The sequence below is a fragment of the Rana temporaria genome, chromosome 1 (genome assembly GCF_905171775.1).
Source record: "Rana temporaria chromosome 1, aRanTem1.1, whole genome shotgun sequence".
In the NCBI taxonomy this organism is placed as follows: domain Eukaryota; kingdom Metazoa; phylum Chordata; class Amphibia; order Anura; family Ranidae; genus Rana; species Rana temporaria.
Genome location: NC_053489.1, coordinates 417,742,933 through 417,769,062, shown reverse-complemented (window position 1 = coordinate 417,769,062; position 26,130 = coordinate 417,742,933).

The window sequence follows — 26,130 nt, the reverse complement described above, 5'->3', positions numbered from 1 at the left end:
GGCTTTGAAAATTTCTTTGTGGTATTTTCTTGTTGTTGCCTTGTAGATAGTGAGGTTTTCTTCTGAAGCGCTTCTTTTCCAGGCGGCTTCCGCCCTTCTGCGCTCTTGCTTCAATAACGATAGCTGGTTGTTAAACCAGCTAGAGGTGTTTTTCCGGATGCAGGTTTTATGTTTCGGCGCTATTAAGTCGGCTGACTGTAATAGGGCTGTGTTTATGGCATCCAGTGTTTCTGAGGCCATTTGGTGTGGTTGGATTGTTTTTATTTTTTCCCTTAATGTGGTTTTGAATAGTTCCGAGTGGAGCTTCTTCTGACATCTAGTCCAGTGTGTTGTCACTGGTTTTGATGTTTTTGTTAAGGGGGGGATTTTGGAGATTATGAATTTAATTGCATGGTGATCTGTCCATGGCAACGGTTCATTTTCCAAGACTTTTTTTTCCAGATCTTGTCTGAAAATAAGATCGAGTGTGTGACCTGAAGCATGTGTGGGCCCACATACTAGTTGCTGTAGCCCTAATCCTTCCAGGTGGTCAATGCAGGCGTTGGCAACGGGATCCTGTGCGGAGTTGGCCCAAAGATTGAAATCCCCGAGCAGCAAAAGGTGTTTGCTGTTAAGGGTGTAAGTGGAGATAAACTCCGTTAATGATGACAGAAGCTGTGATTTTGGGCCAGGTGGTCTGTAGCAGAGTAGAATACGGACGGTCTCCTGGGAATTTGTTTGCAGTTGCAGAGTAAGGGTTTCCATAAATGGAAGAGGGTTTTGAAAGACTGGTTTAGTGATTGCAAGGTGAGTCTTATGGATCACTGCCAGGCCTCCTCCTCTTTGCCCTATTCTGTTTTCGGTTATAATACGATAGTTTTCAGGCACCAGTTCTCCGAGAATGGTGTTACAGTCGGCTGTGAGCCAGCTTTCTGAAATAAATAGACAGTCTAAATCGTATTGTAAAATGAAATCGTGGATTTCTAGTCTGTGTTTTACTGCTGATCTTGTGTTGATCAAAGCACATAATATGTGCTTAGGCTGGGGTAAATTGCTGAAATTCTTGACAGTCGATCGTCGATCGATTTTCAATAATCGCTCAATTCTTAGGGCTTTTTTGGTGATGGCTGGTAGTATTGCGGCAAAACGCCTCAGACCCCAAATGGTTTCAGCGGAATATTGCAGCTTAACCATGGTCGCCAGACACCATGGGTGGGGGGGGTGGAGGGGGGGTTTTAGGATGATGGAGGGGAGATTGACTTAATCCTCCCTCCTGGCTTGGTCCAGAGGAAGGCAAAAACCCCTGGCCGAGCTGAGCCAATCTGCTACGGCAGGGGAAAAAAATTCCTTCCTGACCCCTTGAGAGGCGATCGGATAAGGCCCTGGATCAAGTTCTGCTTGTTTTGAGAAGGGGGGGATGAGGGGCACCCTTGTTGCTGGGTGTAGCAGATAGTCACTGATCAGGCAGCAGGAATCCAGGCTGGGGGCTACTTGCTGGGTGGATTGGTTCTGCTGTGAAGGACAAAAACGATGGCCAGGAAAGTGCCAGGAAAGCGCAGGTATCCATCTGGGGTGGGGGGGGGGGGTTTCTGGGCTGTTTTGGCTGAAATTGCCGGGTGTGGGAAGCTGTGTGCCGCTAGGCCGCGGGTGAAGCCACGGTCTTTCCTAGATCGCGGCTGCCGCGGTTCTCCACAGGCCGGCGCGGATGACCGGAGAAGTGCGGAAGCGGCTGGAGGTTGCGGCGGAGAGGTGGTGGGGGGATTCCTTGGGTGTGGATGGCGATGCGGGGGTCTAGTAGAGGGGTTAAAGAGAAGGTAAAGAGAAGGGGAGAGCCGTACTAGTTGGGCTTCTGCGGCGGCTTATCCTGAAAAGGACGGCCGCCAGCGAATCCAGTAGATGGCCCTGAGAACAGGCTTACCTGTTGGCTGCCCTGGAGAGGGGACGAAGGAGGGAGCCAGAGGGCATCAGGGTAGGCCTGGGGGAAGCCAGGTAGTCAGTCTGCGGTGGAGAGCTGGAGAGCAGACAGCAGTGACAGGGGGTGAACAGAGGCTGAAGGCTGGGGGTGGAAGCCCTGCCTGTCTGGCTCCAGGAGCAGTACGTCCTACTGCTAGGATCCGCACGCGGATTACTACTGGAGCTCAGTTCTCGCCCTGGGGAGTAGTCACTCTTTCAGACTCTATCCTGGAGAGCCACATGTTAGATGAGTAACTTAACAAGATAATTAAACTAAAGAGATGAGCCACATACTTAGTAAATTAAACAGTATAATGTTTCCTTTTTTCTGTTACCATATCTTAAAGAAGTTGTAAACATTTTTTTTTTATTAAACATAACAAACATGCCTATACTTACCTGCTCTGTGCAATAATTTTGCACAGAGCAGCCCTGATCCTCTTCTCCTGGGGTCCCCTCCAGGCCCCTTCTCTTCATCGAGTACCCCCACAGAAAGCCTCTTTCCATGGGGGCCCCCTGTACCGGCTGACTTCTGAGTCCCGCTGCTGCATCTATTGACTCAGTGTCACTAGATTTGATTGACAACAGCAGGTTGCTATTAATCTGTCCAATCAGAAAAAAGAAAGCAGCTGGAGCCGCTGCATTCGTTTACATTGCTGGATTTGATCAGGTTCAGGTAAGAGATAGGGGGGTCTGGGGGAAGCTGCAGGACAGGAGGTTTTTCCCCTTATGTATAGAATTCATTAAAGTGAAAAACCTAGAGGCTTTACAACCACTTTAAGCCAACCAAAAAAAGCTGTTACAATATGCACATGTTTGTTTCAATTGGAAAAAGACACATACCCCAACAATAATAGAATGGATAATAGAAATGAATGAAACACAACACATGGAAAATAAGATAAGGAAGGAGGGATATATAAAAAAACAATTACCAAAAATGTGGCAACAATGGTAGGAATTTAACCACTTAGCGACCGCCGCACGACGATATACGTCGGCAGAATGGTACGGCTGGGCAGATCGACGTACCGGTACGTCCTTTACATCTACCCAGCCACCCACGATCCTGTCTGGGACCGGGACCGCTGGGGTCCCCGGAACTGAAGAACGGGGAGAGACTCGTGTAAACACAGCTTCCCCGTGCTTCACTGTGTCGGCTGCATCGATCGTGTCATCCCCTTTATAGAGATACACAATCGATGACGTCACTCCTACAGTCACACCCCCCTACAGTTGTAAACACACACGAGGTGAAACATAACCCCTTCAGCGCCCCCTGTGGTTAACTCCCAAACTGCAATTGTCATTTCCACAATAAAGAATGCATTTTAAATGCATTTTTTGCTGTGAAAATGACAATGGTCCCAAAAATGTGTCAACACTGTGCGAAGTGTCCGCCATAATGTCGCAGTCACAAAAAAAATCGCCAAAAATATGTAGAAGAATATGTATCGGCCTAAACTGAGGAAAAAAAATGTTTTATATATTTTTGGGGGATATTTATTGTAGCAAAAAGTAAAAAATATTGCATTTTTTTCAAAATTGTAGCTCTATTTTTGTTTATAGCACAAAAAATAAAAACCGCAGAGGTGATCAAATATCACCAAAAGAAAGTTCTGTTTGTGGGAAAAAAAGGACGCCAATTTTGTTTGGGAGCCACGTCGCCCGACCGCGCAATTGTCAGTTAAAGCGACGCAGTCCCGAATCGCAAAAAGGGGCCTGGTCCTTTACCTGCATTTTGGTCTGGGGCTTAAGTGGTTAAGCACTCTGCAAATGTAACATTTTTCTAGGGGCCGGAGGAGAGCAACGGAGGGGATGGGGGGGGGGGGGGATCATGAGGAAAGAGAGAATTTGTGTTTTTTTTTCCTTTATTTTTTTTCTCTCTCCCTTATGGGGGGGGGAGGATAGTATTAGTATTAAAAAGGATGCTCAATATGAGACAAAGGATGAATGAATGAGTGAGATGTTGAATGTTTTAACACATTTTTAGGATTGTTAAGCTTATAAATGATAAACAAGGGTCTATAAGTGTTTTTTTATGATTAAATAACTGTATTATGAATTGACTTTTGTATAAAGGATACATTTTTTTGTATATGGAAAAAAGAATAATAAAGAGAAATTGAAAACAATATGCACATGTTAAAGTTTCGGTCTTGAGCATTAACTGTCAAGAAAGCCAAAGACTCATTCTTTAATTTATATTTATAAAACGTGCACATGATTGAGTTTCTAAAGAGAACACATCTACAATCAAGTCTTAACTCATTTTGTAAATTGGCCTCACTGCCACCCTACTGATGTAGGGTTAGAGAAAGCACCAAGAAGCAGAAGAGAGAGGCAAGTAAAGGTCACAAATGAATGCAGGTTTATCGATTTCCACCACCCTTTTCATATCTATACTGGAACATTTAGAAGATTCATGTTCTGTGGGAATACCGTTATGTGATCAAACCAACCTGGACTGTTTTGCAGTTTCTTGTCCAAGGTCAAAATTTTCTAACACAAATTTTATGTCCATCACCACAACCTCTTCAGGTTGTAGGGAACGGTGATCTAGTGTGTCCAGTCTGCTCATTTTAATGTGATCAAACAGTGCAGTCTTCTACAGCCTGAGAGGAGCCTACCACTGAACAAACAATTGAAATGTCCATTTTCAATTGTTCCCCGCCCCCACTCCCCCCAGGTCATTACAAGAACCTTTGGCCCTATATAATTTGAACAGCAGTATACAGGCGGTGCAAACAAGACAAGGACTGTAGGTTTGTTATTAAGTAGAATCTGAACCATGTCATACTTTGCTGCTGCATATTGCACAATTTCCTAAAGAGACCCTCAACAAACGACATGACACTTGTGCCTGATGAGGCCATTGATGTTCCAGTGGCGGCCCGTGAGCCTGGCCATACAGGCTTGGCCCCCCAAAGTGCACGTGCTGTGCGGCAACAATATGTCGATTACTTTAGGGGTAGGGGGGGCATTCCAATGCCAGATCTTGGCTGAATAATTTTTTTTTTTAAAGAAAAATTCTAGAAAAAAGGGGGGTTGCCATCCGGGGCCCCCTTTGAAAAAATTCTGTGAAGAACTCCTGTTCTCTGAAGGCCTCCATTATTTCTGCAAGTCAAAATTAAGCAAAAAAAGCTAATGCCAGTCAAGCCTCTACTTCTAAGCTTTCTCCCCATATCTAACCCACAAACTCATCCACTGATCAAAAAGTCCAAAATCAAGTTACGTACCGTCGTACTACACGATCGTTTCTTCCGCCTTTTTCTACAGACTGTGAACGACGTTTTCACTCACGCGATATCCCTTTATACACTGCGCATGCGAGAAGCTCTGCACGTTTCCCCGCCCCTGACGATCGTTCTAGTACTTTCCACGTCCCTTTTTGGTCGTTCAATGTAAGACAGTGAAGACACCATGGAGGACACACAGCAAGCTGCAACCTCAAGCCAGAAGCGAAGCCAGGCGGTAGCACACACCAGACATAGGAGCAGGAGGTAAAAAGGCCACAAATATGGCATTTGAGGAGATGGTAGAAATGGTGGCAATCCTAAGGAGGGAGGACTATGATGGAAAAAATGGCCCTTACAAGAACCCTAACAAACTAAAGGCCCAGATCATGGACAATGTGCAGAGGAGTATCCGTCATAAATTCGGGGTGCACAGGTCAAGGGAACAGTTGCATAAAAGGTGGTCTGACCTTAAATTAAGAGAGCCGGAGCAAATGGAGAGGATTAAAAAAGTCATCAGAAGAAGTAAGTAATTTTCATGTGTACTATGATTATTTGTTTTTATTATTGTGCTTTTTCTTTCAGGTTGTATATATACAGTTCAAGAATAGATGTCTCATGGTTCATGTTTGTGGGCATAATAATTGGTCGTTCATTCTATTTAAGATCTATTTATGTGAGACCAATTTTTTATTTAATGTAGATGTGTTCTTAACTAGATTTAAATAATCCAACTTAAGTCAATATACAGGAAAAGGAGAGTATGCTCAACAGTTGGTTACACATATGGACTCAGTAGCACAAGTGTTGGCAGGGCCGATCCGCCCTATAGGCTCACTATGCAAGCTGCTTAGGGCCCCGCAAAGCTGTGAAGGGCCCCCCCAAATTACTAGAGGCCCCGCCTGGTAAGAAGTCATTTTCGCCCCCTCACCCCGCTTCTCAACTCGCCGGATGCATGGGAGAAGTGGTAAGAAGTCAGCCCTCCGCTTCTCATTTTTAATGTGCCATGTCATTTTGCTTAGGGCCCCAGGGAGGTCAGTATCGGCACTGAGTGTTGGCCACAAGAACAACCTAGTTAGGGTGTCACACAAAGGTGATCCAGTGAATACTTGGTGGTTTTCCATGTAGGAAACTTGGCCAAAGATAGAGAAATGTAGCAGCTTTGGTAATGGATACAATCCTGTGTTAAGCTTAGAAGGATTATAAAAACAGACAATTGTACCACACTTTATAAAAATAATGATTGATATTCCTCTTTCAGGTCTCTAATTATTTTGAATCATGTATCCCTTTTTTACAATCTCATAGGGCGCAATCAAGCTTCAAGACTGGAGCAGACAAACCCCACACAGACCCAAGCCCCACCCCCGCGGGATGTGCAGTAAGTGGAAAATGCCACCACATCAGGTCAGTGCTATACAGTACAGCTTCAGGTAATAGATGTAGGCCTGCATAATTGTAATACATGGTTTGTTTCCAAATTTCAGGAGGTATTCATGCTGTTGAGGGTGGATTGGACACCTACAGCGCCCAGGTCCTAATTGGAAAGGTGTTGTCCTGCAGGGCTGAAATTGGGGACATCCACATCTGCTTAGGGCAGATGAGAAAGAAACCACAAACGGTGGAGTGAAAACGAAAGAATTTAATGGATGTTCTGGGGAGGGTTTAAAAAAAATTCTTGTTTTTCTATGTATGTTTTGTTTAATTTTTTTAAAGTTGAATCTCTTGTTTTCTGGCAAAAACGCATGAACAATGACAACTGCTAAAAAGTTGGTCATTGTTCATGCGTTTTAACCAGATATTTTTTAATTTTGTTATTCTCAAAGAAAATACACAAACAAAGATATCTAAAAAAAAAAAAGATAGCTCTAAAAAAAAAAAAAATTGATGTTGACAAATATTTCTAGACAAAAATATATTTCTTGATAATAATAAAAAAAAATATATATATATATATATATATATATATATATAAAAAAAAATTTGATTAAGATATTTTTGGATAAAAAAAAAAAACACATTTTAAATGTGAGACAATAAATATTTTTGGATACTTAACAATGTGTGGCTTATTATTATATCAATGCTGCCTAAAAGCTCACATCTAGATTTGTGGTGTTTACATTGACAATGATGAGTATTTAGTACAGGAAAATAAACATGACACTATGATAACCAAGGAGAAAGCTACAATAAACCCAAATTAGAAAATAATCAAACAAAGAAAAATACTAGAACAGGGGCAGAAAAATTGGGCCTTAGGCACTGGTGGCGGTGCCACAACACTGCAACTCCTCACAGACACTCTAATTGGAGCGCATTAATAAGCCCTGCTGCAAAGTATTGCATCAAAAATTGTTATTACACGCCCCTGTTAGACAGGGGCAGAAAAATTGGGCCTTATGCACAACACTGCAACCCATCACATATACTGTAATTGGAGCGCAACAAAGAGCCACATGCAAAGAATTGCATACAAAAATGTTATTATACGCCCCTGTTAACCTCCCTGGCGGTATGATTCTTTCCGAAAAAACATGCCGAAAGCGGTACCATTATTTGCAAGGAAATTTGGCGTTTTATATTGTAGGTCTGTAATTTTTAGAAATAACTCACTTAAATCTGACCAAACAAGATTCTAATAGGCATCCCGGGTATGACATTTTTTTAAAAACAAAATTATAAATTATAATATAATAAATAATTATAAATAATTATAACAAATAATAATATAATTATAATAAAAATTATTCAATAATGTAATCAAATTAAAATCACTGAAATTTGCTCAGTTGCAGAATTGTTGCTGTCATTATTTTTTTTTTTTTATGACGAATTTCCCCACAAATCGCTATCGCACAATTCTGCAAGTGATTATAATTTATTATCGCTGTTTTTAAGCTGATCTAAAACTATTTTTGACATAAAGGGACACTTTTGGTTGCTATGGACAATCTACAGTTTGCAGGGAGAAAAAAAGGTTTTTTATTATATAAAATGACATGCATGACACAGGACAGACCACTAGGGACAGGGGGGGTGTGTTTTTTTTACATACAGTACTGTAATCTATAAGATTACAGTATACTGTATGTAATGTGTTTGTTTACGTTTTTGAATTTGGCGCCGTTCTCCGTCCCCGTGCGTCGTAACATCGCAGGGAACGGAGATCGGCGTCACACGGAGGCACTATGTGAATCGAGCGAGGACGCCGCTCGCTCACACAGCGCGGTGGCATCGCTGGATCCAGGGACAAGGTAAGTAAAAAGTGCCTGTGGATCTAGCGAGGCAAGCCCGAGACTGACTCGGGGTTACCGATCGTAGCAGGAAAATCTAACCCCGAGTCAGTCTCGGGAACACCGCCAGGAAGGTTAAACAGGGGCAGAAAAATTGGGCCTTAGGCACTGGTGGCGGTGCCCAGAACCAACAATGTTCTTATTAGCTATCAGCAAGAAAAGTGGGGAGGAAAAGAATATTCAGTCAGCAGCATAACAGGACAGTCACTCAGCATCAGCATAGGCAGTCTCCAAGGGATCTGACATTTTTTTTAAAAATTATTCAGTTACATCAGCATCAGGTGCTTGGTAGCTGGTGTTGATCCAAGCCTGATTGATTTTTATGAAGGTCAGTTGATATACGGAGTCGGTGGAGAGGCGCACCCTGTGATCGGCCACAAAGCCTCCAGCAGCACTGAATGTGCGTTCTGAAATAACGTTGGATGCAGGACAAGCCAGTAGCTCAATTGCGTACTGTGCAAGCTCTGGCCAGTGATCCTTCCTCAAGACCCAGTAAGCCAGAGGATTTTCGGTGGGGGAAGGTGTCCAAGTCTGATCTTGCCCCTAGGTATTCCCACACCATGTAAACCAGACACTGACGATGGTTGCTGGAACCGGTCATACCTTGGCGCTGCGGACTAAAAATTGTCTGAACGCATCGGTCAGGCGGCCACCTTCTCCACCGCTTCTTCTGTGACTCACCGAAGCCTCAGCAACACGTTGTCCAGGACCAGGATTTGGTAATCCCCTAGGTTCTGGGAACGCGTTGCACAAACCTTTCTGCAAGGCCTCCAGAAGATGTTTTATCTTCTGCTCCCTCTGCGGCGGCAAGATAAGGTCTGCAACCTTACTCTTGTAATGTGGATCAAGAAGAGTTGCCAGCCAGTAATGATCCCTCTCCTTGAAACCACGAATACGAGGATCCTTACGCAGTCTTTGCAGGATCAGGGAGGCCATGCAGCGTAGGTTTGCTGAGGCATTCGGGGCACCAAGTAGGTTTGGTTGCAATGGAATGAGCAAACGTGCATTATGCACAAAGTGGGTTTAGTTGCAAAGTAATGAGCAGCACACTTGCACTATGCACCAAGTGGGTTTAGTTGCAAAGTAATGAGCAGCACACTTGCACTATGCACCAAGTGGGTTTAGTTGCAAGGTAATGAGCAGCACACTTGCACTATGCACCAAGTGGGTTTAGTTGCAATGGAATGAGCACACTTGCACTATGCACCAAGTGGGTTTAGTTGTAAAGTAATGAGCAGCACACTTTCACTATGCACCAAGTGGGATTAGTTGCAAAGTAATGAGCAGCACACTTGCACTATGCACCAAGTGGGTTTAGTTGCAAAGTAATGAGCAGCACACAGGCACTATGCACCAAGTGGGTTTAGTTGCAAAGTAATGAGCACACTTGCACTATGCACCAAGTGGGTTTAGTTGCAAAGTAATGAGCAGCACACTTGCACTATGCACCAAGTGGGTTTAGTTGCAAAGTAATGGGCAGCACACTTGCACTATGCACCAAGTGGGTTTAGTTGCAAATTAATGAGCAGCACACTTGCACTATGCACCAAGTGGGTTTAGTTGCAAAGTAATGAGCAACACACTTGCACTATGCACCACGTGGGTTTAGTTGCAAAGTAATGGGCAGCACACTTGCACTATGCACCAAGTGGGTTTAGTTGCAAATTAATGAGCAGCACACTTGCACTATGCACCAAGTGGGTTTAGTTGCAAAGTAATGGGCAGTACACTTGCACTATGCACCAAGTGGGTTTAGTTGTAAAGTAATGGGCAGCACACTTGCACTATGCACCAAGTGGGTTAGTGGTAAAGTAATGAGCAGCACACTTGCACTGTGCATCAAGTGGGTTTAGTTGCAAATTAATGAGCAGCACACTTGCACTATGCACCAAGTGGGTTTAGTTGCAAAGTAATGGGCAGTACACTTGCACTGTGCACCAAGTGGGTTTAGTTGTAAAGTAATGGGCAGCACACTTGCACTATGCACCAAGTGGGTTAGTGGTAAAGTAATGAGCAGCACATTTGCACTGTGCACCAAGTGGGTTTAGTTGCAACGTAATGAGCAGCACACTTGCACTATGCACCAAGTGGGTTTAGTTGCAAAGTAATGAGCAGCACACTTGCACTATGCACCAAGTGGGTTTAGTTGCAAAGTAATGAGCAGCACACTTGCACTATGCACCAAGTGGGTTTAGTTGCAAAGTAATGAGCAGCACACTTGCACTATGCACCAAGTGGGTTTAGTTGCAATGGAAGGAGCAAATTTGCACTATGCACCAAGTGGGTTTAGTTGTAAAGTAATGAGCAGCACACTTGCACTACGCACCAAGTGGGTTTAGTTGCAAAGTAATGAGCAGCACACAGGCACTATGCACCAAGTGGGTTTAGTTGCAAAGTAATGACCAGCACACTTGCACTATGCACCAAGTGGGTCTAGTTGCAGAGTAATGAGCAGCACACTTGCAGTATGCACCAAGTGGGTTTAGTTGCAAAGTAATGAGAAGCACACTTGCAGTATGCACCAAGTGGGTTTAGTTGCAAAGTAATGGGTAGCACACTTGCACTATACACCAAGTGGGGTTAGTTGCAAAGTAATGAGCAGCACACTTGCACTATGCACAAAGTGGGTTTAGTTGGAAAGTAAAGGGCAGCACACTTGCACTATGCACCAAGTGGCTTTAGTTGTAAAGTAATGAGCAGCACACTTGCACTGTGCACCAAGTGAGTTTGGTTGCAAAGTAATGAGCAGCACACTTGCACTATGCACCAAGTGGGTTTAGTTGCAGTAGAAAGAGCAAACATGCACTATGCACCAAGTGGGTTTAGTTGTAAAGTAATGAGCAGCACACTTGCACTATGCACCAAGTGGGTTTAGTTGCAAAGTAATGAGCAGCACACTTGCACTATGCACCAAGTGGGTCTAGTTGCAAAGTAATGAGCAGCACACTTGCACTATGCACCAAGTGGGTTTAGTTGCAAAGTAATGAGCAGCACACTTGCACTATGCACCAAGTGGGTTTAGTTTTGCAAGGTAATGAGCAGCACACTTGCACTATGCATCAAGTGGGTTTAGTTGCAATGGAATGAGCAAACTTGCACTATGCACCAAGTGGGTTTAGTTGTAAAGTAATGAGCAGCACACTTTCACTATGCACCAAGTGGGTTTAGTTGCAAAGTAATGAGCAGCACACTTGCACTATGCACCAAGTGGGTCTAGTTGCAAAGTAATGAGCAGCACACTTGCACTATGCACCAAGTGGGTTTAGTTGCAAAGTAATGAGCAGCACACTTGCACTATGCACTAAGTGGGTTTAGTTTTGCAAGGTAATGAGCAGCACACTTGCACTATGCACCAAGTGGGTTTAGTTGCAATGGAATGAGCAAACTTGCACTATGCACCAAGTGGGTTTAGTTGTAAAGTAATGAGCAGCACACTTTCACTATGCACCAAGTGGGTTTAGTTGCAAAGTAATGAGCAGCACACTTGCACTATGCTCAAAAGGGGGTTTAAGTGCAAAGTAATGAGCAGCACACAGGCACTATGCACCAAGTGGGTTTAGTTGCAAAGTAATGAGCTGCACACTTGCACTATGCACCAAGTGGGTTTAGTTGCAAAGTAATGAGCAGCACACTTGCACTATGCACCAAGTGGGTTTAAGTGCAAAGTAATGAGCAGCACACAGGCACTATGCACCAAGTGGGTTTAGTTGCAAAGTAATGAGCTGCACACTTGCACTATGCACCAAGTGGGTTTAGTTGTAAAGTAATGAGCAGCACACTTTCACTATGCACCAAGTGGGTTTAGTTGCAAAGTAATGAGCAGCACACTTGCACTATGCACCAAGTGGGTTTAGTTGCAAAGTAATGAGCAGCACACTTGCACTATGCACCAAGTGGGTTTAGTTGCAAAGTAATGAGCAGCACACTTGCACTATGCACCAAGTGGGTTTAGTTGCAAGGTAATGAGCAGCACACTTGCACTATGCACCAAGTGGGTTTAGTTGCAATGGAATGAGCAAACTTGCACTATGCACCAAGTGGGTTTAGTTGTAAAGTAATGAGCAGCACACTTTCACTATGCACCAAGTGGGTTTAGTTGCAAAGTAATGAGCAGCACACTTGCACTATGCACCAAGTGGGTTTAGTTGCATAGTAATGAGCAGCACACTTGCACTATGCACCAAGTGGGTTTAGTTGCAAAGTAATGAGCAGCACACTTGCACTATGCACCACGTGGGTTTAGTTGCAAAGTAATGGGCAGCACACTTGCACTATGCACCAAGTGGGTTTAGTTGCAAATTAATGGGCAGCACACTTGCACTATGCACCAAGTGGGTTTAGTGGTCTAAGTAATGAGCAGCACACTTGCACTGTGCACCAAGTGGGTTTAGTTGCAAAGTAATGAGCAGCACACTTGCACTATGCACCAAGTGGGTTTAGTTGCAAAGTAATGAGCAGTACACTAGCACTATGCACCAAGTGGGTTTAGTTGCAATGGAAGGAGCAAATTTGCACTATGCACCAAGTGGGTTTAGTTGTAAAGTAATGAGCAGCACACTTGCACTACGCACCAAGTGGGTCTAGTTGCAGAGTAATGACCAGCACACTTGCAGTATGCACCAAGTGGGTTTAGTTGCAAAGTAATGAGAAGCACACTTGCAGTATGCACCAAGTGGGTTTAGTTGCAAAGTAATGGGCAGCACACTTTCACTATGCACCAAGTGGGTTTAGTTGCAAAGTAATGGGCAGCACACTTGCACTTTGCACCAAGTGGGTTTAGTTGCAATGGAATGAGCAAACGTGCACTATGCACCAAGTGGGTTTAGTTGCAAAGTAATGAGCAGCACTATGCACCAAGTGGGTTTAGTTGCAATGGAATGACCAAACTTGCACTATGCACCAAGTGGGTTTAGTTGTAAAGTAATGAGCAGCACACTTGCACTATGCACCAAGTGGGTTTAGTTGCAAAGTAATGAGCAGCACACTTGCACTATGCACCAAGTGGGTTTAGTTGCATAGTAATGAGCAGCACACTTGCACTATGCACCAAGTGGGTTTAGTTGCAAGGTCATGAGCAGCACACTTTCACCATGCACCAAGTGGGTTTAGTTGCAAAGTAATGAGCAGCACACTTGCACTATGCACCAAGTGGGTTTAGTTGCAAATTAATGAGCAGCACACTTGCACTATGCACCAAGTGGGTTTAGTTGCAAAGTAATGAGCAGCACACTTGCACTATGCACCACGTGGGTTAAGTTGCAAAGTAATGGGCAGCACACTTGCACTATGCACCAAGTGGGTTTAGTGGTAAAGTAATGAGCAGCACACTTGCACTGTGCACCAAGTGGGTTTAGTTGCAAAATAATGAGCAGCACTTTTGCATATGCACCAAGTGGGTTTAGTTGCAAAGTAATGAGCAGCACACTTGCACTATGCACCAAGTGGGTTTAGTTGCAAAGTAATGAGCAGCACACTTGCACTATGCACCAAGTGGGTTTAGTTGCAAAGTAATGAGCAGTACACTTGCACTATGCACCAAGTGGGTTTAGTTGCAATGGAAGGAGCAAATTTGCACTATGCACCAAGTGGGTTTAGTTGTAAAGTAATGAGCAGCACACTTGCACTACGCACCAAGTGGGTTTAGTTGCAAAGTAATGAGCAGCACACTTGCACTATGCACCAAGTGGGTTTAGTGGGCAAAGTAATGACCAGCACACTTGCACTATGCACCAAGTGGGTCTAGTTGCAGAGTAATGACCAGCACACTTGCAGTATGCACCAAGTGGGTTTAGTTGCAAAGTAATGGGTAGCACACTTGCACTATGCACCAAGTGGGTTTAGTTGCAAAGTAATGAGCAGCACACTTGCACTATGCACCAAGTGGATTTAGTTGCAAAGTAATGGGCAGCACACTTGCACTATGCACCAAGTGGATTTAGTTGTAAAGTAATGAGCAGCACACTTGCACTATGCACCAAGTGGGTTTAGTTTCAAAGTAATGAGCAGCACACTTGCACTATGCACCAAGTGGGTTTAGTTGCAAAGTAATGAGCAGCACTTTTGCACTATGCACCAAGTGGGTTTAGTTGCAAAGTAATGAGCAGCACACTGGCACTATGCACCAAGTGGGTTTAGTTGCAAAGTAATGAGCAGCACACTTGCACTATGCACCAAGTGGGTTTAGTTGCAAAGTAATGGGCAGTACACTTGCACTATGCACCAAGTGGGTTTAGTTGCAAAGTAATGGTCAGCACACTTGCACTATGCACCAAGTGGATTTCGTTTCAAATTAATGAGCAGCACACTTGCACTATGCACCAAGTGGGTTTAGTTGCAAAGTAATGAGCAGCACTTTTGCACTATGCACCAAGTGGGTTTAGTTGCAAAGTAATGAGCAGCACACTTGCACTATGCACCAAGTGGGTTTAGTTGCAAAGTAATGGGCAGCACACTTTCACTATGCACCAAGTGGGTTTAGTTGCAAAGTAATGGTCAGCATACTTGCACTATGCACCAAGTGGATTTAGTTTCAAATTAATGAGCAGCACACTTGCACTATGCACCAAGTGGGTCTAGTTGCAAAGTAATGGGCAGCACACTTGCACTTTGCACCAAGTGGGTTTAGTTGCAAAGTAATGAGCAGCACACTGGCACTATGCACCAAGTGGGTTTAGTTGCAAAGTAATGAGCAGCACACTTGCACTATGCACCAAGTGTGTTTAGTTGCAAAGTAATGGGCAGCACACTTTCACTATGCACCAAGTGGGTTTAGTTGCAAAGTAATGGACAGCACACTTGCACTATGCACCAATTGGATTTAGTTGCAAAGTAATGAGCAGCACACTTGCACTATATACCAAGTGGGTCTAGTTGCAAAGTAATGGGCAGCACACTTGCACTTTGCACCAAGTGGGTTTAGTTGCAAAGTAATGAGCAGCACACTTGCACTATGCACCAAGTGGGTTTAGTTGCAAAGTAATGAGCAGCACACTTGCACTATGCACCAAGTGGGTTTAGTTGCAAAGTAATGAGCAGCACACTTGCACTATGCATCAAGTGGGTTTAGTTGCAAAGTAATGAGCAAACTTGCAGTATACAGGAAGTGGGTTTAGGTGCACTGAGCACACGGGCAATACAACACGTGAGAACACTGCAGCTAGCACAATCAACTGCCAAACAGATTAGGAAGAAATAATCTAACTAAACTATACAGTGCATAAATATATGTACAACTCCTGGGATGTATATACTGTATTTGCTGGCGTATAAGACTACCTTTTACACTTAAAAAAACTGGCCAAAAAGCAAGGGTCGTCTTATACGCCGGGTCAGCTGCTCGGATGCCTGCTGGATGTGCGGTAATACTGTATGTAGCTTTGGCTACATACAGTGTATAACGCTAAGCTAATCCCGGTGAGCGATGTATTCAAATGAATACAGAGCCTGCTCGGATTGGGGTAACAACCTCTGCCAATCCGAGTGCCTACATACAGATTGGCTTTGAGAGTCAGAGAGGTGTGGGCTGATGATGTTACAGCCTCTGCCAATCCAAGCATTCTTTGTATTCATTAATAGAATACATCGCTCACCGTGATTGGCTCCATCTCCAGCAAGAATGAAGAAGATTATGGCTCCAGAAGAAAGAAATATGAAGCATCGGAATGGGGGTCGTCTTAAACGGTGAGTACAGGCAAAAAAATCTTAAAAAAACATAAAATTAGGGGTTCGTCTTATACGCCTGGTCGCCTTATACGCCGGCAAATACGGTATATATCCTCTACACACTGTAAGTGAGAACACTGCAGCTAGCACAATCAACTGCCTGACAGATTAGGAACAACCAATCTAACTAAACTATACAGTGTATAAATATATGTACAACTCCTGGGATGTATATATATCCTCTACACACTGTAATTTAACTGACTAGCCTCCCTGCTCTATCTAGCTAGAAAAAAGACAATCTCTCTCTCTCTCTCTGTCTGAACTGGAACAAACTCCGGAACACACTACACGAGGCCGCCCTGCAGGCAGCCTTTTATAGTGTGGGGCGTGTGCTAAAGCCCTGAGCCATAATTGGCCAAAGCCACCCTGGCTTGGGCCAATTACGGCTCTCTTTACTGACGACGCTGTGATTGGCCAAGCATGCGGGACATACAGCATGCTTGGCCAATCATCAGCTGTCAATGCCGCAGTGAATTATGGGCGGTGGCGCGTCACTCGAATTTGGCGCGAACGACCTGTTTTGTTCGTATTTCGACGAACGATCGAACATACGATGTTCGAGTCGAACATACGTTCGATTTGAACACAAAGCTCATCCCTAAACAGCATGATCTTTGAGGAGGAAGAGGATAGTCACTCAGCATAACAGGATAGTCACTCAGCACCAGCATAGGCAGTCTTGAAGGGATCTGACATTTCAAAAACAATTATTCGGTTACATCAGCATCAGGTGCTTGGTAGCTGGTGGTGATCCAAGACTGATTAATTTTTATGAAGGTCAGTCGATCGGCCGTGACGGTGGACAGGCGCACCCTTTGATTGGTTACAAATCCTCCAGCCGCACTGAATGTGCGTTCCGAAAGAACGCTGGATGCAGGACAGGCCAGTAGCTCAATTGAATACTGTGCAAGTTCTGGCCAGTGATCCATCCTCAAGACCCAGTAAGCCAGAGGATTTTTGGTGGAAAAGGTGTCCAAGTCTGATCTTGCCCCTAGGTATTCCTGCACCATGTAAAACAGACGTTGGAGATGGTTGCTGGAAACGATCATACCTTGGGGCTGCGGACTAAAAAATTGTCTGAACGCATCGGTCAGACGGCCACCTTCTCCACCGCTTCTTCTTTGACTGACCGAAGTCTCAGCAACACGTTGTCCAGGACCAGGATTTTGTAACCTCCCAGTCTCTGGGAACGCGTTGCACAGACCTTTCTGCAAGGCTTCCCGAAGATGTTTCATCCTCTGCTCCCTCTGCGATGGCAAGATATGGTCTGCAACCTTACCCTTGTAACGTGGATCAAGGAGGCTTTGCAGGATCAGGGAGGCCATGCAGCGTAGGTTTGCTGAGGCATTTGGTCCCGAGTCCTCTGGGTCACTCAGGACAACATGATCTGCAGCTACCTCCTCCCAGCCACGTACAAGTCCATGGGTTTCTTGGGACTGTAATTAATCCCTTGAAGACTGCTGCTGATGCTGAGTGCTAGGCTCAACCTCCATGCTGACACAATCCTCCTCCTCGTCCTCTTCCTGTGTGATAGCCGGCCCAGCAGGAACACTGTCTGGATAAAGGGGGCCTTGAGGGGTAAGGAAGTCCTCCTTTTCCTCCCTCTGTTCTGCCTCAAGTGCCCTGTCCATTATTCCACGCAGCGTGTGCTCCAACAGGTGGATAAGAGGGACAGTGTCACTGATGCATTAACTGTTACTACATCCCTGCGGGGAGAAGATGTGAACATTCACAGGATCATGGCTGGACTGGGACAAAAATCTGGCCCTGGACTTTATCCAGACTGGCCCACTTTGACAGATCTCCCCCATGGCGGCCGGACATCTCCCGCACCCCCCCGGCCACACAAGCCCCCTCTCCCCCTTTACTGTCCACTAGCCGTTCTACTTTATTAGAGTAGAACAGCTGGCACTGGTACTCTTATAGGCCGTACCAGTGGGGAAGCTAGACATTTTTTCACCCGGGGGAAAGAATCAGTTTGTTGCCCCCCCTTATGGGACAAGATTAGGCAGAAGTGAGAAACTCCCAGGCCATAGCTGTTGAGTCAGCTGTCTGTCCCCTCCCCCATGCTCCTCTGTCACCCCCCCTGCTCCTCTGGTCCTCCCCCTGCTTCTTTGTTCACCCTAGGTGAGTGCTGTGGGCAGGGAGAGGAGGTGTGCGCTGTGGGAAGGGAGAGACAGAGGAGCGGAGGGGGGGGGGCTGCGGCGGTTTTATACCCTTATACATGTATGCGTTTTTTTTTCCAGTGCTCTTTACTGCCATACCAAGAATAGGTGGAGGCGGGGACACACCCCTAGTCACCTGCCCTCTATCTACCCATCAGTGGCCCAGATTCAAGTAGCAATTGCGCCTGTGTAACCATAGGTTACACAGCGCAATTGCTTACTTGCTCCGGCGTTACGAATGCTCCTGATTCAGGAACATTGTAACGCCGACTGCAGCCTAAAATCTGGGTGGCATAAGGCTCTTATGCCACGCATATTTTAGGCTGCATTCTTGCGATGACCGCTAGGGGGCGCTCCCATTGTGCTCAGTGTATAGTATGCAAATTGCATACTAACACCAATTCACAATTTTGCGCGAGCCCTGCGTACGCAAGTTACGTTGTTTCCGTACGGCTTGTTTAGCGTAAGGCTGCCCCTTCTAATAGTAGGGGCAGCCAATGCTAAAGGATACCCGTCGTTCCCGCATCGCGATATTTGAAATCTACGTCGTTTGCGTAAGTGATTCGTGAATGGCGCTGGACGCCATTCACGTTCACTTTGAAGCAAATGACGTCCTTGCGACGTCATTTGCCGCAATGCACGTCGGGAAAGTTTCCCGACGGAGCATGTGCTCTACGCTCGGCGCGGGAGCGCGCCTAATTTAAATGATTCCCGCCCCCTACGGGATCATTTAAATTGCGTGCTCTAGTGCCGGGCAATTTTGGCGGCGCGCCTGCGCAATTCACAGAGCTTCTGCTCCGTGAATCAAGGGCAGCAGAGCAAATTTGCGAGGGCGCAGGGCAAAATCGTTGCCCTGCGCCTCCGCAAATAATGCGCAAATCTCTTTGAATCTGGGCCAGTATTTATATGCCTCTATTGAGGAGACTTTAAAACTTTAGTTAGGACAGCAGAACGCAGAGAGCCTTGTCGATGGCTCTGCAGCTTAATCATGTACTTGCAAATGCATGCAACAAATCCTCTGCTTTTAACGTACACAGTTAGACAGTTGAATTTGGCTTGCTGTTTGGGTGGTAAGTGTGAGCCTATTTAAAAAGGTTTACAACTTTATTTATACTTACTGTTTGCTTAAAAACGCATTTCATCTAAAGTCCCAAAATCTCCCCTCTTTTTTGTATCCAACAGGGATGGAGGCGTACGTTTTTCACATGCCTCATTTAAAGTCCCAATGCTAGTTTTCTTTATACCATACAGGGATGGAGATGCGTTTTATACCCTTATACATTTATGCTTTTTTTTTCCAGTGCTCTTTACTGCCATACCAAGCATAGGTGGAGGCGAGGACACACCCCTAGTCACCTGCCCTCTATCCACCCATCAGTATTTATATGCCACTATTGAGGAGACTTTAAAAGTTTAGTTAGGACTGCAGAACGCAGAGAGCCTTGTCGATGGCTCTGCAGCTTAATCATGTACTTGCAAATGCGTGCAACCAATCCTCTGCTTTTAACGTACACAGTTAGACAGTTGAATCTGGCTTGCTGTTTGGGTGGTAAGTGTGAGCCTGATTAAAAACGTTTACAACTTTATTTATACTTACTGTTTGCTTAAAAACACATCTCATCTAAAGTCCCAAAATCTCCCCTCTTTTTTGACTGTAAACAGAGGACAAAGGTGCAAAGAAAACAAATGTGTAATGCAATATTCCCAGGGGAAAAGTGAGACTTTTATTTTTTTTAATGTAATATACAGTACATAATTGAGTCACATGATCCAGAACACTTTACTACTCTGCTAAGCTTTTTATTGATCATGTCTTTCTCATTCCTTTTAAGCATATTGTCCTTTATTAAAAGACCAGGAAACTTTAAAAATAAAACTTTATAAATAAGAGCCTTTAGCAACATTCATAAAACATTCATAAAAAAATCATATTCACATGCTCACATCACATGCTCACACGTGCTATACTTAAATTTAGTGGGGGAATGAGAGAGTCATGTTGCTCTCATTCTTTGATTTGTCAAATTTGTCTGTCGCCAAATCTGGATTGTCCTGTGGGTCAGTCTGTGCCCCAGAGATGCAATCTCATCTCTGGGCGGCAGGTGGCGCCAGAGGGGGGTCTAGGCGGAGCCGCTTCTTCTCAGCAGCCAATTAGAGGAGTTTTACCTCGCGGGCATGCTGGGGAGGGGTATTTCTGTGGCGGAGGCCATTGTTCGGGGCTCTCTTCATTCTTCGCGGGTTCCTGGTTCCAGGTGCGGCACCCACCTTTAGGGTGTGCGCACATCACGGGCCTCACCACTATGGCCTACCAGGCCGGGGTCGCGTGCTACGCGGAGTTCCTGACTCTGGGCTCTCATAGCCCGGAGCAACTGATGCTGCCAGGGGACCCCAGTGACTTACTGGGTTCCCATACCTATTGAGAAGATCCCAAGCTGGGTGCTGTTCGGTGGGGGATCTGTCTGAGGAGAACCCGGAGGCAGGTGATCCAACAGGGCTTGAACGAACCACCTGGGATCTGGGTGACCGGACACTGACAGGTCACATTTAAACTGTCAGTCGGTGACCCAAAAAGACAAGCTGGGAGGATTTGCTCTATCGTTCCAACTTTCAAGCACTAGGCCTGTGGCAGAGGTCTCACCTTAAAGGAACACTAAATGTTCGTTTTTTATTAGATCAATTGATTGCTGTAAGCTAGAGCATTTAAATATCACTTACCTCGTTTTTCCTTTTGACCTCCAAAATACAGTAATTTAGGTATGAAAATGCCATTTCCTGTCTCTCCTCTTCTTGCTTTCCACCAGCATCTGAGCTGTTTTGCATTTTGGAAAGCAGAATGTGCTCACCCCCTCCCTATGACTACAGCCCTGCGTGAAGATGCTCTCTTATCCCTCACAGGCATGGAGGCTAAGCCTAATGGGAACTGTAGTTCCCATTAGGCCGTGATGTAGCAAGAATGTATGCGCACCGCAAACCAGGAAGTCAGTGAGAATAATGATTCAGGAGTGCTGGAGGTGAATAAAACAGCTCGATTTCAACAGGTATCAAACTAGTTATAATGCAAAACATTACTTTTTACTTTATCAGCTACTATCAGACTTTAATTTAAAGGGTCACTAAAGGAATTTTTTTTTTTAGCTAAATAGCTTCCTTTACCTTACTGCAGTCCTGATTTCATGTCCTCAGTGTTCGTTTTTGCTTTCATGTTGCTGTAAATCCTCTCTGTTCTGGACACTTCCTGGTTGCCTGTTTCCTGATAACCACAGTACTGGGAGATTTCTCACGGTGGTCACTAATCAAGGAGGTGTGATTACTGTGTGTAAAACTAAACTGGATTGGTGCTGAGGAGTTTTAGACAAAGCATCACTGCTCTCTATTGGCTGACTGCCCTCTAGTGGCTCTCTGTACATCAGAGAACCAGCAAACAACAGCAAAAACGAAACTACACTGCAGGTACATTATATGATTGTTTTTTATCTATTTGTAATCATTTTTAAAAGGAATCAGTTAACTATTATGTCTCTATGCCCTGTAAACAGTCATTTCAGCTAAAAAAATGTTTTCCTTTAGTGACCCTTTAAGAGGAAAATATTTTTGTCTTTACAACCCCTTTAACATCCCAATTTAATTAGAGCCAAGTCGGTGGCAGAGACTTGTTCCTCCCAGAAGCTCTAAGTGGCACTCTGGCTGCCAGGCCTGTGAGAGAGGTCTGTCCAGGGGCACTTTACCCACTGAAGTGGCGACAAGACGAATACAATTGCTAAAGGGCAAGACTGCCTTTACTATCCATAGCCTGATTCTGTGAAGTTGCTCTTCCTTCACCAACCTATCCTGTCTACATCAAGTTGAGATGTTGGTCGTGTTTGACCAGGGATTAAAGCATTGAAAACGTCAACCAAGTATCTGTTACTGCTCTCAACACCACCATCACCCCTAGACACAGTATAGAGGTAACTTAAATACACCGATCCCAAATCTTTTTTTTTTTTTTCTCTATTTCTTTTATTTTTAAACATGGGAGGTATACAGAGATAAAGACAAAAGGACCATACAGAGTCCAAATGACAATACAAACATTATATATATATACTTTACATCATCCTCTTCAACTCTATTGCCCTTCATATGTTATGTCAGAGGGAAATATAAATGTATCTTTAACAACTTAAGCTCTAATATATACATATACATATATATATACATACATCCACATATATATACATATCTCTCTTCCCCTCCCTTTTCTCTTTCTTACGCTAATTCCCTCTCCATCTCCGCAATTCCTCCCTCCCCATTTCTTACCCCTAATTCCCTCACCCCTTCCCCTCCTCAAGACCCCTATCTTCCCCTCTCCACGCCATGTGCACCAATGGCGCAGAGAGAGAGAGAAAAAAAAAAAAAAGGGGGACAAACAGAACACCCCTCTCCCTCCCCCCACCTTCTCCTCCTCTTTATGATTTTCAATCAAACTTCCTTTTTTCTCTCTTTTTTTTTCTCTCTATCCCCTTATCTTCCTTGTTCTTATTCCTGCTCCCCTAATAGGTTTTTACCTTCCTCAGATTGTATAAATGACTCCCATGGTGCCCATATCCTTTTTATTCGTTCTTTCTTTTCTATCGTCATTGGCAAAAGTTTCTCCATTATTCCTATTTTCCTTACTTTTTTCAGCCACATTGAGATTGAAGGTACTTTAGGATCTTTCCAATTTATTGCAATACAGCTTTTGGCTGCATTCATCAAATGACATATTACTGACTTCATATATCTTTTTGGTGGAATTTGTGTATGATGTAGCAGACAGAAAGCCGGGTCATCTGGGATCTCATATTCCGTAAATATTCGGGTAATTCTCTGAACTGTTTGCCAGAATTGTCTTATTAATGGTCAGCCCCAAAATATGTGTATCATTGTCCCCTTCTCCCCACACCCTCTCCAGCATCTATCCGGGACTTCTGAAAAAATGTATTTAGACGTGCTGGTGTATAATACCACCGTGTTAATATTTTATAATTTAATTCTTGTATTTTCGTACACCTTGATGACTTTAACGCCAGGTCTATAATATTCTGGCATTGTGCCGATCCCAAATCTAACCAGCGGTTCCTCTGGGGGTAGCGCTACATGTGGGGGCTCGTCCAGGATTCGGCTGTTACCTCTGGCAATGGAAATCGTGAGTAAAAGATTTATTGAGAGTGAAGAGTGTCGTGTGTTGAACTGTCTGGCAACGAGGGAGTTAACCTCAAACAGCTAAAGCTTGGGCGTTTGTGCAGCAGAGCAAGCGCCTGCAACGTGTCCAGACAAGTTCTTCAAGTGGGAGGAGTCACCCACCCCTGCGTGAGACGTATAGCAAAGTCTTCACACCAATTCAGCAGACCAACGACCACCTGCGAGAAAGAGAGAGAGACCACGTGCGTGATGTCTGCTTCCTCGCTACCGTATGCTGTTTCTCAGCGATTGAGACCCCCAGCGACCTCACCGGGAGTCTCCAGCATGCTCGCTTCACCTGGAGTACCAGTGACCGACACGGGCATCCGAATGTCCACTGAGGGACAGTTTGTTCTTTTGTCGAGCGGAGGATCTGAGACTTTGGCCCTGTCCTGCCCTCGTTGCGAGGAGTTGTCGGTACGGATCCTGCCATTTGCTCGGTGCCAGAAATGCCGGGCCTACTTGAAACCACCCGCCAAAGCTCCTCGGCAGTACCGGGTGAACTACATCACGGGGATCATTACCGCGGAGGAGGAAGTCACATGGCCGGAACCCTCCCCGTCGGTGGAGATTGTGGAGCCGGAGGCTCAAAATTCGGAGGTCATCTCCATATCATCTACCCTGACCCTGCCGTCTGCTACCTCGCCATCTCGCTCACTGGAGGTAAGCCCTATAGATGAAGATGACCATCCGACCAGCACACAGGCCGAAGCCACATCTGAGATCACACCTCTACAAGCGGTCTCCGTGTGGCGTGCCTCTATGGGAGAGGGCCCTGCTCAGGCCTCCCGCAGCCGCAGTCGAGGCCTACCTGCCCGTCGCTCTTTACCAGACTGGTCAAGAGACCCTACAGCAAAGGCCTGCGGCTATCTGCCTGCGAAGGAGCTAAACTCCTCTGATTTTGACTCTCTGTCGGATGACGAAGATACTCTGGAGAGTCTGTTTGAGCCAATGTTTCCGGAGTCTCGGGGGTTTGGAGGACTCTGTGCCCCCTACACTAACCGGAGGAAGAAACGCTCTGGCCGGAGCGTATCGCGTGGGTCCCAAGTATTGTCTTAGGACGTCCCACAGCTGACCTGGGGAGACGGTGAGTCAGTTCCAGTTCTTTCCCTCACCGCTCCCATGCCCCTTGCCGTGCCAGCTCTTAGAAGGGCACCGGATGCTATTGTGCTGCCGGGACGCGGAGACCCACGCACGCTGCCTAATTTAGGCAGGCTACAGCGCTTGGTGATAAGAAAGGTTGCTGCCAGCCACGGGTACTAATACCCCTACGTGCCCTCCTCTCTCTTGTATCAAGTGGACCAAGAGTGGGAGGGAAGGAGCCACAAAGCTATCTGGGCTCATTTAAAAGTACCATGGGTCGTGAAGAGCACAGACTTATGTTTGGCCCATTTAAACCCTCGGCTTGAGCGTTGTCTCCGAGAGTGGAGCTGGGGCCGACACATTTACAGTGACCGGGTTGTGTTAAAGTCTCCTGGGAGAGAAGACCAGGTCTTTTCGGTCACTTCTACGACTTGCAGAAGGCGACATTGTTATCCTACCAGACCCGCGGCTCTATAAATAGGTCTTATGCCCGTGTTGCCTGACCTACTCTTTCTAAGAAGTCAATGGACAAGGGTTCTCGCCCCCACTCAAGTTTGTTCTTTTGTTTTTTCCCCTCCTGCCTTTCCGGATCCACATTAGTTTATATGTGAAGAACTTTGGGGGCTGGGTTCAGCCAGTTAGAGTAGGGCCTTACCAACTTCTTCACAGCATCGAAAGAAGACTCAGCGAAGGGAATGCTTCATTTTTTATTTCCCTCTTGCTGCTACATCTTTTGTACTGAACTTGAACTGCCAGGTGATACCAGTGCACTGACCGCTAGGGGCAGTGTTCTGCAACGTTCTTATTGCAGGAGTGAAATGTACATATTGGCCGCGTTTCAGATACATTGTCGTATCTTTGAGCTTCGACGTAACATTGAAAGGCAAGTACTGTATTCAGAAAGCACTTTCTCCCAAAGTTACGTCGGCGTAGCGTAAATGGGCCGGCGTAAGCCCACGTAATTCAAAGTAGCAAGGCAGTGGGCGTATTGTATTGTAATGAAGCGTGACCCCATGTAAATGCATGGCCGATCGAACAGCGCATGCTCAGAATCACGTCGCAAATACTCCCTAAGATACGTCGGCTCAATGCTTTCGACGTGAACGTAACTTACGCCCAGCCCCATTCACGTACGACTTACGCAAACAACGTAAAATACGACGCTGTCCCGACGTTTCCGTCGTCCATACCTTAACATGACTTACCCCTTCTTTATGAGGGGTAAACTTACGCCGGACCTAAGCCTTACATAAATGGCGTAGCTAAATCCGACGGGCGCAAGTACGTTTGTGAATCTGCGTATCTAGGTCATTTGCATATTCAACGCTAAATCTACGGAAGCGCCCCTTGCGGCCAGCGTAAATATGCACCCAAGATATGACGGCGTAAGGAGTCTTATCTTGCAAAATTCAGGCGTATCTCAGTTCCTGAATAAGCGCATAGATACGACGGCGCACATTTGGACTTACGACGGCGTATCTGGAGATACGC